Source organism: Amblyraja radiata, chromosome 16, assembly GCF_010909765.2.
Source record: "Amblyraja radiata isolate CabotCenter1 chromosome 16, sAmbRad1.1.pri, whole genome shotgun sequence".
NCBI classification, from domain to species: domain Eukaryota; kingdom Metazoa; phylum Chordata; class Chondrichthyes; order Rajiformes; family Rajidae; genus Amblyraja; species Amblyraja radiata.
The window spans coordinates 1,127,077-1,136,486 of NC_045971.1; positions in this window are offsets into that span (position 1 = coordinate 1,127,077).

Consider the following 9,410-nt stretch of genomic DNA (forward strand, 5'->3'; position numbering starts at 1 on the left):
CCCGCACCGGCCCGCACCGGCCCGCACCGGCCCAATTGGCCCACACCGGCCCACACCGGCCCAACTGGCCCACAACGGCCCACACCGGCCCAACTGGCCCGCACCGGCCCGCACCGGCCCGCACCAGCCCGCATCGGCCCGCACCGGCCCAATTGGCCCACACTGGCCCAACTAGCCCACACCGGCCCACACCGGCCCAACTGGCCCACAACGGCCCACACCGGCCCAACTGGCCCGCACCGGCCCAACTGGCCCGCACCGGCCCGCACCGGCCCGCACCGGCCCGCATCGGCCCAACTGGCCCGCACCGGCCCAACTGGCCCACAACGGCCCACACCGGCCCAACTGGCCCACAACGGCCCACACCGGCCCAACTGGCCCGCACCGGCCCAACTGGCCCGCACCGGCCCGCACCGGCCCGCACCGGCCCGCATCGGCCCAACTGGCCCGCACCGGCCCAACTGGCCCACACCGACCCACACCGGCCCACACCGGCCGGCCCAACTGGCCCGCACCGGCCCAACTGGCCCACACCGGCCCACACCGGCCCAACTCGCCCACACCGGCCAACAATGTCCCAGTTACACTAGTCCCACTTGCCTGCGCTTGGTCCATATCCCTCCAAACCTGTCCTATTCATGTACCTGTCTAACTGTTTTTTAAACGTTGGGATAGTCTCTGTACAAAACGTGCCCTCCACATCTTCTTTAATTTCGCCTCTCTCAGTTTAAGATATTTCAATATTGTTTGCAGTAAATGTGTAGGTTAACATGTCTACTGAGTTGGATGATCAGCCATGATCATATTGAATGACGGTGCAGGCTCGAAAGGCCGAATGGCCTACTCCTGCACCTATTTTCTATGTTTCTCTGTTTCTATGTCTACATGTGTAGGGTGCCAGGAGTTATTGGGAGAAGGCAGGAGAATTGGATTGAGGGAAAGGTAGATCAGCCATGATTAAATGGTGGAGTAGACTTGATGGGCCGAATGCCCTAATTCTGCTTCTATGACATGAATTTATGAATTTATGAACGTCTGATAGTGGAGGGGTTGTGCTAAGGATCGTTGTTGGTGGGGGGATGCAAGGAATCACAGGGTGAACTGGTAAACCCAATGTTTGGGTCAACAACAGGAGAAAACTAGGGGAAGGTCATTAGGGATAGGAATTCCTGGGATCATTCGTGTAAACCTCCTCTGGACCCTCTCCAGAGCCAGCAAATCCTTCTTCAGATATGGTGCCCAAAATGGCTCACAAGACAAGAGGGGTACCTCAAGATAGTCCAACATTTTGCCCAAAGTTGTACCCTAGGTGGTGACCTAGAGCTGAGAACACCATCAGTGTTTCAGTACCCAGGCAGATGATGTACAAATGTGTAATTCAGCTGTAACGCCCACAAACATCAAGGAACAGGTAAACAGACAGATCAGTCTGAAGAAGGGTCTCGACCAGAGGCGTCACCTATTCGTTTTGTTGAGAGGTGCTGCCTGACCCGCTGAGTTACTCCAGCTTTTTGTGTCTATTTTAGGGCAGGAATATGGTTTACAAGTGAATCACAGTAAAGCTGTACTTGGGGAGAGGTTAGGGAAGGTGGGTTGATAGACAATAGACAATAGACAATAGGTGCAGGAGTCGGCCATTTGGCCCTTCGAGCCAGCACCACCATTCAATGTGATCATGGCTGATCATCCATAATCAGTACCCCGTTCCTGCCTTCTCCCCATATCCACTGTTGATTCAGGTAGGGAGGTGTTGCTGGTGTCTGTGCCCACGTTTCTGTGTCTGGCTTCTCGACTAAAGCTTGAGTGTGGGTGAAGGCCGCTGTGACCAGCGCGCTAATCCCTCCTAATCTGTCACAACAGGTGTCTGCTCAAATTAAACATAAGTAGTTTCTTTTGCGTCTGAACCTCTGTGCTCAAAAACTAGGGTACAGTCCGGATTCTCCAACCTCTTTTGTGTCGAAGGAACTGCAGATGCTGGTTTACAATGCAGCTGGACACAAAATGCTGGAGTAACTCAGCGGGACTGGCAGCGTCTCTGGAGAGAGGGAATGGGTGCCATTGTGTCTGGACCCGAAACGTCACCCATTCCTTCTCTCCAGAGATGCTGCCTGTCCCACTGACTCGGCTTGTACTCGCTAGAATTTAGAAGATTGAGAGGGGATCTTATAGAAACTTACAAAATTCTTAAGGGGTTGGACAGGCTGGATGCAGGAAGTTTGTTCCCGATGTTGGGGAAGTCCAGAACAAGGGGTCACAGTTTAAGGATAAAGGGGAAATCTTTTAGGACTGAGATGAGAAAAACATTTTTCACACAGAGAGTGGTGAATCTGTGGAATTCTCTGCCACAGAATGTAGTTGAGGCCAGTTCATTGGCTATATTTAAGAGGGACGTAGATGTGGCCCTTGTGGCTAAAGGGATCAGGGGGTATGGAGAGAAGGCAGGTACAGGATACTGAGTTGGATGATCAGCCATGATCATATTGAATGGCGGTGCAGGCTCGAAGGGCCGAATGGCCTACTCCTGCACCTATTTTCTATGTTTCTATGTTTCTATGAGTTACTCCAGGTTTTTGTGTCTGTCTCCAACCTGCACTACCATACACAGTGGCTGTTTATTGAAGGTGAAGATAAGTCACTCTTTGTTCAGTGTTTACTCCACACCTGGAGACTGCCTGGCGGAGAGATCGGAATCTAGTCATGCTGATCACTCCCTACAATTACACACAGATTGCACAATATTCAACCTGGGCTTGCCTGGAGCAGTTGTGTAAAACAGGTCTCAGCGCTCCACACCCTGTTCCCAGGGAACCGAGACAAACATCAACTACTGCCAGTGGATCATCCATCCAATCGATGAAAGATGTAGGCTGATGTGCCAAGGCTTGTTGGTCTTCCAGTGTCAGGAGACTGGTGCAGGGTTGCAGGGTTCCATGGTGCTGGGTGTAGGGTGCAGGGTTCCAGGGTTCCATGGTGCTGGGTGTAGGGTGCAGGGTTCCAGGGTTCCGGGTGCAGGGGTCCAGTGTGCAGGGTGCAGGGTGCAGGGTGCAGGGTGCAGGGTGCAGGATGCAGGGTGCAGGGTGCAGGGTGCAGGGTGCAGGGTGCAGGATGCAGGGTGCAGGGTGCAGGGTGCAGGGTTCCAGGGCGCAGGGTGCAGGGTGCAGGGAGCAGGATGCAGGGTGCAGTGTGCAGGGTGCAGGGTGCAGGGTTCCAGGGCGCAGGGTGCAGGGTGCAGGGTGCAGGGTTGCACGGTTGCAGGATTCCAGGGTGCAGGGTGCAGGGTTGCAGGGTGCAGGGTTGCAGGATTCCAGGGTGCAGGGTGCAGGGTGCAGGGTTGCACGGTTGCAGGATTCCAGGGTGCAGGGTGCAGGATTGCAGGGGTGCAGGGGTGCAGGATTCCAGGGTGCAGGGTGCAGGATTCCAGGGTGCAGGGTGCAGGGTGCAGGGTTGCACGGTTGCAGGATTCCAGGGTGCAGGATTGCAGGGGTGCAGGGGTGCATGATTCCAGGGTGCAGGGGTGCAGGGTTCCAGGGTGCAGGATTCCAGGGTGCAGGGTGCAGGGTGCAGGGGTGCAGGGTGCAGGGTTGCAGGGTTCCATGGTGCAGGATTCCAGGGTGCAGGGGTGCAGGGGTGCAGGATTCCAGGGTGCAGGATTCCAGGGTGCAGGGTGCAGGATTCCAGGGTGCAGGGTGCAGGGTTGCAGGATTCCAGGGTGCAGGGGTGCAGGGTTGCAGGGTTCCAGGGTGCAGGATTCCAGGGTGCAGGGTGCAGGATTCCAGGGTGCAGGGTGCAGGGTTCCAGGGTGCAGGATTGCAGGGTGCAGGGGTGCAGGATTCCAGGGTGCAGGGGTGCAGGGTTCCAGGGTGCAGGATTCCAGGGTGCAGGGGTGCAGGGATGCAGGATTCCAGGGTGCATGATTCCAGGGTGCAGGATTCCAGGGTGCAGGGTGCAGGGTGCAGGGTTGCAGGGTTCCAGGGTGCAGGATTCCAGGGTGCAGGGGTGCAGGGGTGCAGGATTCCAGGGTGCATGATTCCAGGGTGCAGGGTGCAGGATTCCAGGGTGCAGGGTGCAGGGTGCAGGGTGCAGGGGTGCAGGGTTCCAGGGTGCAGGATTGCAGGGTGCAGGGGTGCAGGGGTGCAGGATTCCAGGGTGCAGGGTGCAGGGTGCAGGGTTCCAGGGTGCAGGATTCCAGGGTGCAGGATTGCAGGGTGCAGGGTTCCAGGGTGCAGGATTCCAGGGTGCAGGGGTGCAGGGTTCCAGGGTGCAGGGTTCCAGGGTGCAGGGTTCCAGGGTGCAGGGTGCAGGGGTCAGTGTGAGGGGCACACTAAAGCACCATGATAACTCAGGGAAAGGACCACAGTCAGGAGTTTATCCTTGCCGGAATGTTAGTGACTGTAATAGTAATGCCATGTTGTTATAATGTAAATATAGTATGCAAGTGTAATATTGTGCCGAATTCTGTGATTTGAATATATTTCACAAATAAAGTATACTTTGGGAAAACACATCCCACATCCACTCGCTGGGAATGTTCTCTGTGCTTCCCATGGGAAAGCGCTCTGATTATGTCACTTTTCCCACTTGTAATTTTTTAACTTCCATCAAGTTTTGTGGAAAAACACCTTGGACGGCATCTCCATCAGGCAGTGGTGGGCATGGATGTCCTGGAGACCATGTAGGCCGTCATTTTGGAGTTGGTGGAGTCTGTGGGATGATTTCACAAGCAAACAACACACGGGGTAGGAAAGCACTGCACTTGCTGGTCTACATTAAATAGACAATAGACAATAGGTGCAGGAGTAGGCCATTCAGCCCCTCGAGCCAGCACCGCCATTCAATGTGATCATGGCTGATCATCCCCAATCAGTACCCCGTTCCTGCCTTCTCCCCATATCCCCTGAATCTGATATCTTTAAGGGCTCTATCTAACTCTCTCTTGAAAACATCGAGAAAATTGGCCTCCTGAGGCAGAGAATTCTACAGATTCACAACTCTCTGGGTGAAAAAGATTTTCCTCATCTCCGTTCTAAGTGGCCTAATCTAATTCTTAAACTGTGGCCCCCTGGTTCTGGACTCCCCCAAAATCGGGAACATGTTTCCTGCCTCTAGCGTGTCCAATCCCTTAATAATCTTATATGTTTCATAAGATCCCTCTCATCCTAAATTCCAGAGTATACAAGACAGACACAAACTGCTGGAGTAACACAGCGGGACAGACAGCATCTCCGGAGTGAAGGAACAGGTGACGTATCGGGTCGAGACCCTTCTTCAGTAATGCAGACAGAACGCTACATAGCTCAAAATCTCAAACTACCGGCAAGACCTGGCTTGGCCGGCAAGCTTCTTCTTTCTTTCGTGTTCCTCTTCCATGTTTCAAATGTTGACCTCGCTTTCATCATCTGTCCTGAACAGGACACAAGCCTCCGGCGACAATCAGTGGGAGCCATCACTTGTTGAAATAGATGATGGTGGTAGTAGAATTAGCTCAGGATACTTCCAGTTCCCAGCCCCGTCACGTGGAGGCTTCTGCTATGGGGCCTTGGCCGGCAGTGAGAAGGACCGTCCCTGACCGAGTGATGTACTGACCGCCAAGGTCTCAATCCCATCACAGACGGCCACAGGTGAGTATAACTGCCAGTCATTGTGTTAACGATGTTAGGCAGGAAGGGGTGCGGTGTCCATGTCAAGGTTGGTCTTGGGCAGAGGCACACCACTGCACCCTGGCCAATGGGCACACACCGAGACCATCGCCAATTGCTGCCCGATGAGCAACTCCGTGAAAGAAGCACCATCGTCTGACCGAAACTTGTTGGTTAGTGTGGGTGCCCACCAACATGCCCCATCTACACTAGTCCCACCTGCCCACCCCGACCAACATGTCCCATCTACACTAATCCCCCCCCAACCAACATGTCCCATCTACACTAATCCCACCCTGACCAACATGCCCCATCTACACTAGTCCCACCCTGACCAACATGCCCCATCTACACTAGTCCCACCTACCCACCCCAACCAACATGTCCCATCTACACTAGTCCCACCCTGACCAACATGTCCCATCTACACTAGTCCCACCTGCCCACCCCGTCCAACATGTCCCATCTACACTAGTCCCACCCTGACCAACATGCCCCATCTACACTAGTCCCACCTGCCCACCCCGTCCAACATGTCCCATCTACACTAGTCCCACCTGCCCACCCCGTCCAACACGCCCCGTCTACACGAGTCCCACCTGCCCACCCCAACCAACATGTCCCGTCTACACTAGTCCCACCCTGACCAACACGCCCCGTCTACACTAGTCCCACCTGCCCACCGCAACCAACATGTCCCATCTACACTAGTCCCACCCCAACCAACATGTCCCATCTACACTAGTCCCACCCTGACCAACATGCCCCATCTACACTAGTCCCACCTGCCCACCCCGACCAACATGTCCCATCTACACTAGTCCCACCCTGACCAACATGCCCCATCTACACTAGTCCCACCTGCCCACCCCAACCAACATGTCCCATCTACACTAATCCCACCCCAACCAACATGCCCCATCTACACTAATCCCCCCTGCCCACCCCAACCAACATGTCCAATCTACACTAGTCCCCTACGCCCACCCCAACCAACATGCCCCATCTACACTAGTCCCACCTGCCCACCCTGACCAACATGCCCCATCTACACTAGTCCCACCTGCCCACCCTGACCAACATGCCCCGTCTACATTAGTCCCACACCGACCAACATGCCCCATCTACACTAGTCCCCTACGCCCACCCCGACCAACATGTCCCATCTACACTAATCCCACCTGTCCACCCCAACCAACATGCCCCATCTACACTAGTCCCCTACGCCCACCCCGACCAACATGTCCAATCTACACTAGTCCCATCTGCCCACCCCAACCAACATGCCCCATCTACACTAGTCCCACCCCGACCAACATGCCCCATCTACACTAGTTCCACCCCAACCAACATGCCCCATCTACACTAGTACCACCCCAACCAACATGCCCCATCTACACTAGTCCCACCCCGACCAACATGCCCCATCTACACTAGTCCCACCCCGACCAACATGCCCCATCTACACTAGTCCCACCTGCCCGTGTTTGGCCCATATCCCTCCAAACCTGTCCAAGTGTTTTTTTAAATATTATGATACCTTTATGGCGGAAAGTGATAGATTCTGATTAATGCGGGTGTCAGGGGTTATGGGGAGAAAGCAGGAGAATGGGGTTGAGAGGGAGAGATAGATCAGTCATGATTGAATGGTGGCGTGGACTGGATGGGCCGAATGGCCTATTTGGTTGGCTTTCAGGTCCAAGGTGGAATGGCATAGAATACTTTATTGTCACATGTGACAAGGCACAGTGAAATTCTTTGCTTGCACACCCAAGATATACAAATATGAGTAAGAAAGAACTACAGATGCTGGTTTAAATCAAAGGTAGACACAAAATGCTGGAGTAACTCAGCGGGTGAGGCAGCATCTCTGGAGGGTCTCAGTCTGAAGAAGGGTCTCGACCCGAAACGTCGCCCATTCCTTCTCTCCAGAGATGCTGCCTCACCTGCTGAGTAAAACACAAACGCATCCAAGACGTGCTTTTTGCTTAAATCCCTAAAGAGTTCCCACGGTAGACTCACGAGACACTAAGGTAAACGCACGGGCCACTACGTTCTTAAATTTTTTATCTTCAGCAGTACATTTTACTCGTGGAAAACTTTTAATAAGCATGTTTGAATTTTTCCAAGAGTTAACAAGTTTCACGGGTACCTGCCCTTAGCACCACGAGTCGCTAAGTTGCGTCCACGAGTTCCCACGTTCCCGCTACGTTAATTGTACGTAGTTATCACGAGTTAAATTTGTTTTGAACTCGGGGTACCTCGTGGGTCAACTCGCACCGTGAGACAGGGGTTTATCTCAGCAGAACAGGCATCTCTGGATACAAGGACTGGATGACTCTTCTTCAGACCATCTGACTGTGAGTTACCCCAACACTTTGTGTCCACCTTAGGTTTGTAGGTTAATTGGCTTTGGTAATAAAATTGCAAAATTGTCCCGAGTGTGTTGGACAGTGCTAGTTGGCGCAGACTTGGATCGCTAGTTGGCGCAGACTTGGATCGCTAGTCGGCGCAGACTTGTTGTCCGAAGGGCCTGTTTCCATGCTGTATCTCGAAAGTAAAGTCCACAAGTCTGCTTTGTATGGCCCATTATAGTTTTAATTAAAACTAGATGAAGTGGGACCTGTTGGGTCCCTGTCACACGGGAGGCCTGGTCTCCCAACGCAACCCGTTTCCCAACGCAATATTCCACCACTCACCCATAGACCCTAACTGTGCAGGCGTGGCTCATTTCCCCTCATCCCATAGCACTCTTCCCCCTCCCTCTTCTTTCCCCTCTACCTCTCCCCTCCCCCAATCCCTCCCTCTCCTTTCCCCTACCCTCAGTCACTCCCTCCCTCCATCATTCCTCAGCCCTCTCAACCCCACTCCTATCCCTCTATCCCCACCTCCCCCACTTCTCACCTCGCCCTATCCCCCCTCAACTCCCTCTATACCCCACTCCCTACCTCCCCACTCACCCATCCTCTCCTTCTATTCCCCGTCCTCCCCCACTCACCCTCCTCACCTCCCGCACATTCCCCCCTCTCGCTCCACACCCCTCCTCTCCCTCAATCCCCCCACTCACCCATTCCTTCTCTCCAGAGATGCTGCCTGTCCCGATGAGTTACTCCAGCATTTTGTGTCTAACTTCGGTGTAAACCAGCATCTGCAGTTCCTCCCTGCACTGATAAACAAGACATTTGATCCACATTCATTATCTATCCTGATGGTGGCGGTGAAGTTAACAGTGAAGTGTGAAGTGCTTCTGGGATGTCCCGAGGGCTGGGAAAGGTGTTATATAAATGCAACACTCCCTTACTGAAGAAGGGTTCCGACCCAAAATGTCTCCTGTTCATTCCCTCCCCAGTGCTGCCTGACCCGCTGAGTTCCTCCAGCACTTTGGGTTTTATTAAAACTTCCAGCTTCTACAGTCTCAGATTTCACTGCACCAATTGGTGTATGTGACAATAAATGTCCTTTGTCTTGTGTTTCCATATTCTGCGGGACTTTTTGTTTGCATTCAAAGGTGACGAACGGGCTGCCTAACCCGGGTTAATTTCCTGTGTTGGGTTCTCGGTAACGAGGTTCTTGAAATCTATAGGGAACCAGAGCAGTGACCTGCCAATGTTGCCTTGTGGGCAACAGTATTGAGAAGAAGGGTCTCGACCCTTGACACACTGACCACGGGCGCTTGTCTCTACGGTGTTTCTACGTTCGTGTTTGGACCATGTGGGTTTTCTCCGGATGCTCCAGTTTCCTCCCACACTCCAAAGACGCACAGGTTTGTACGTT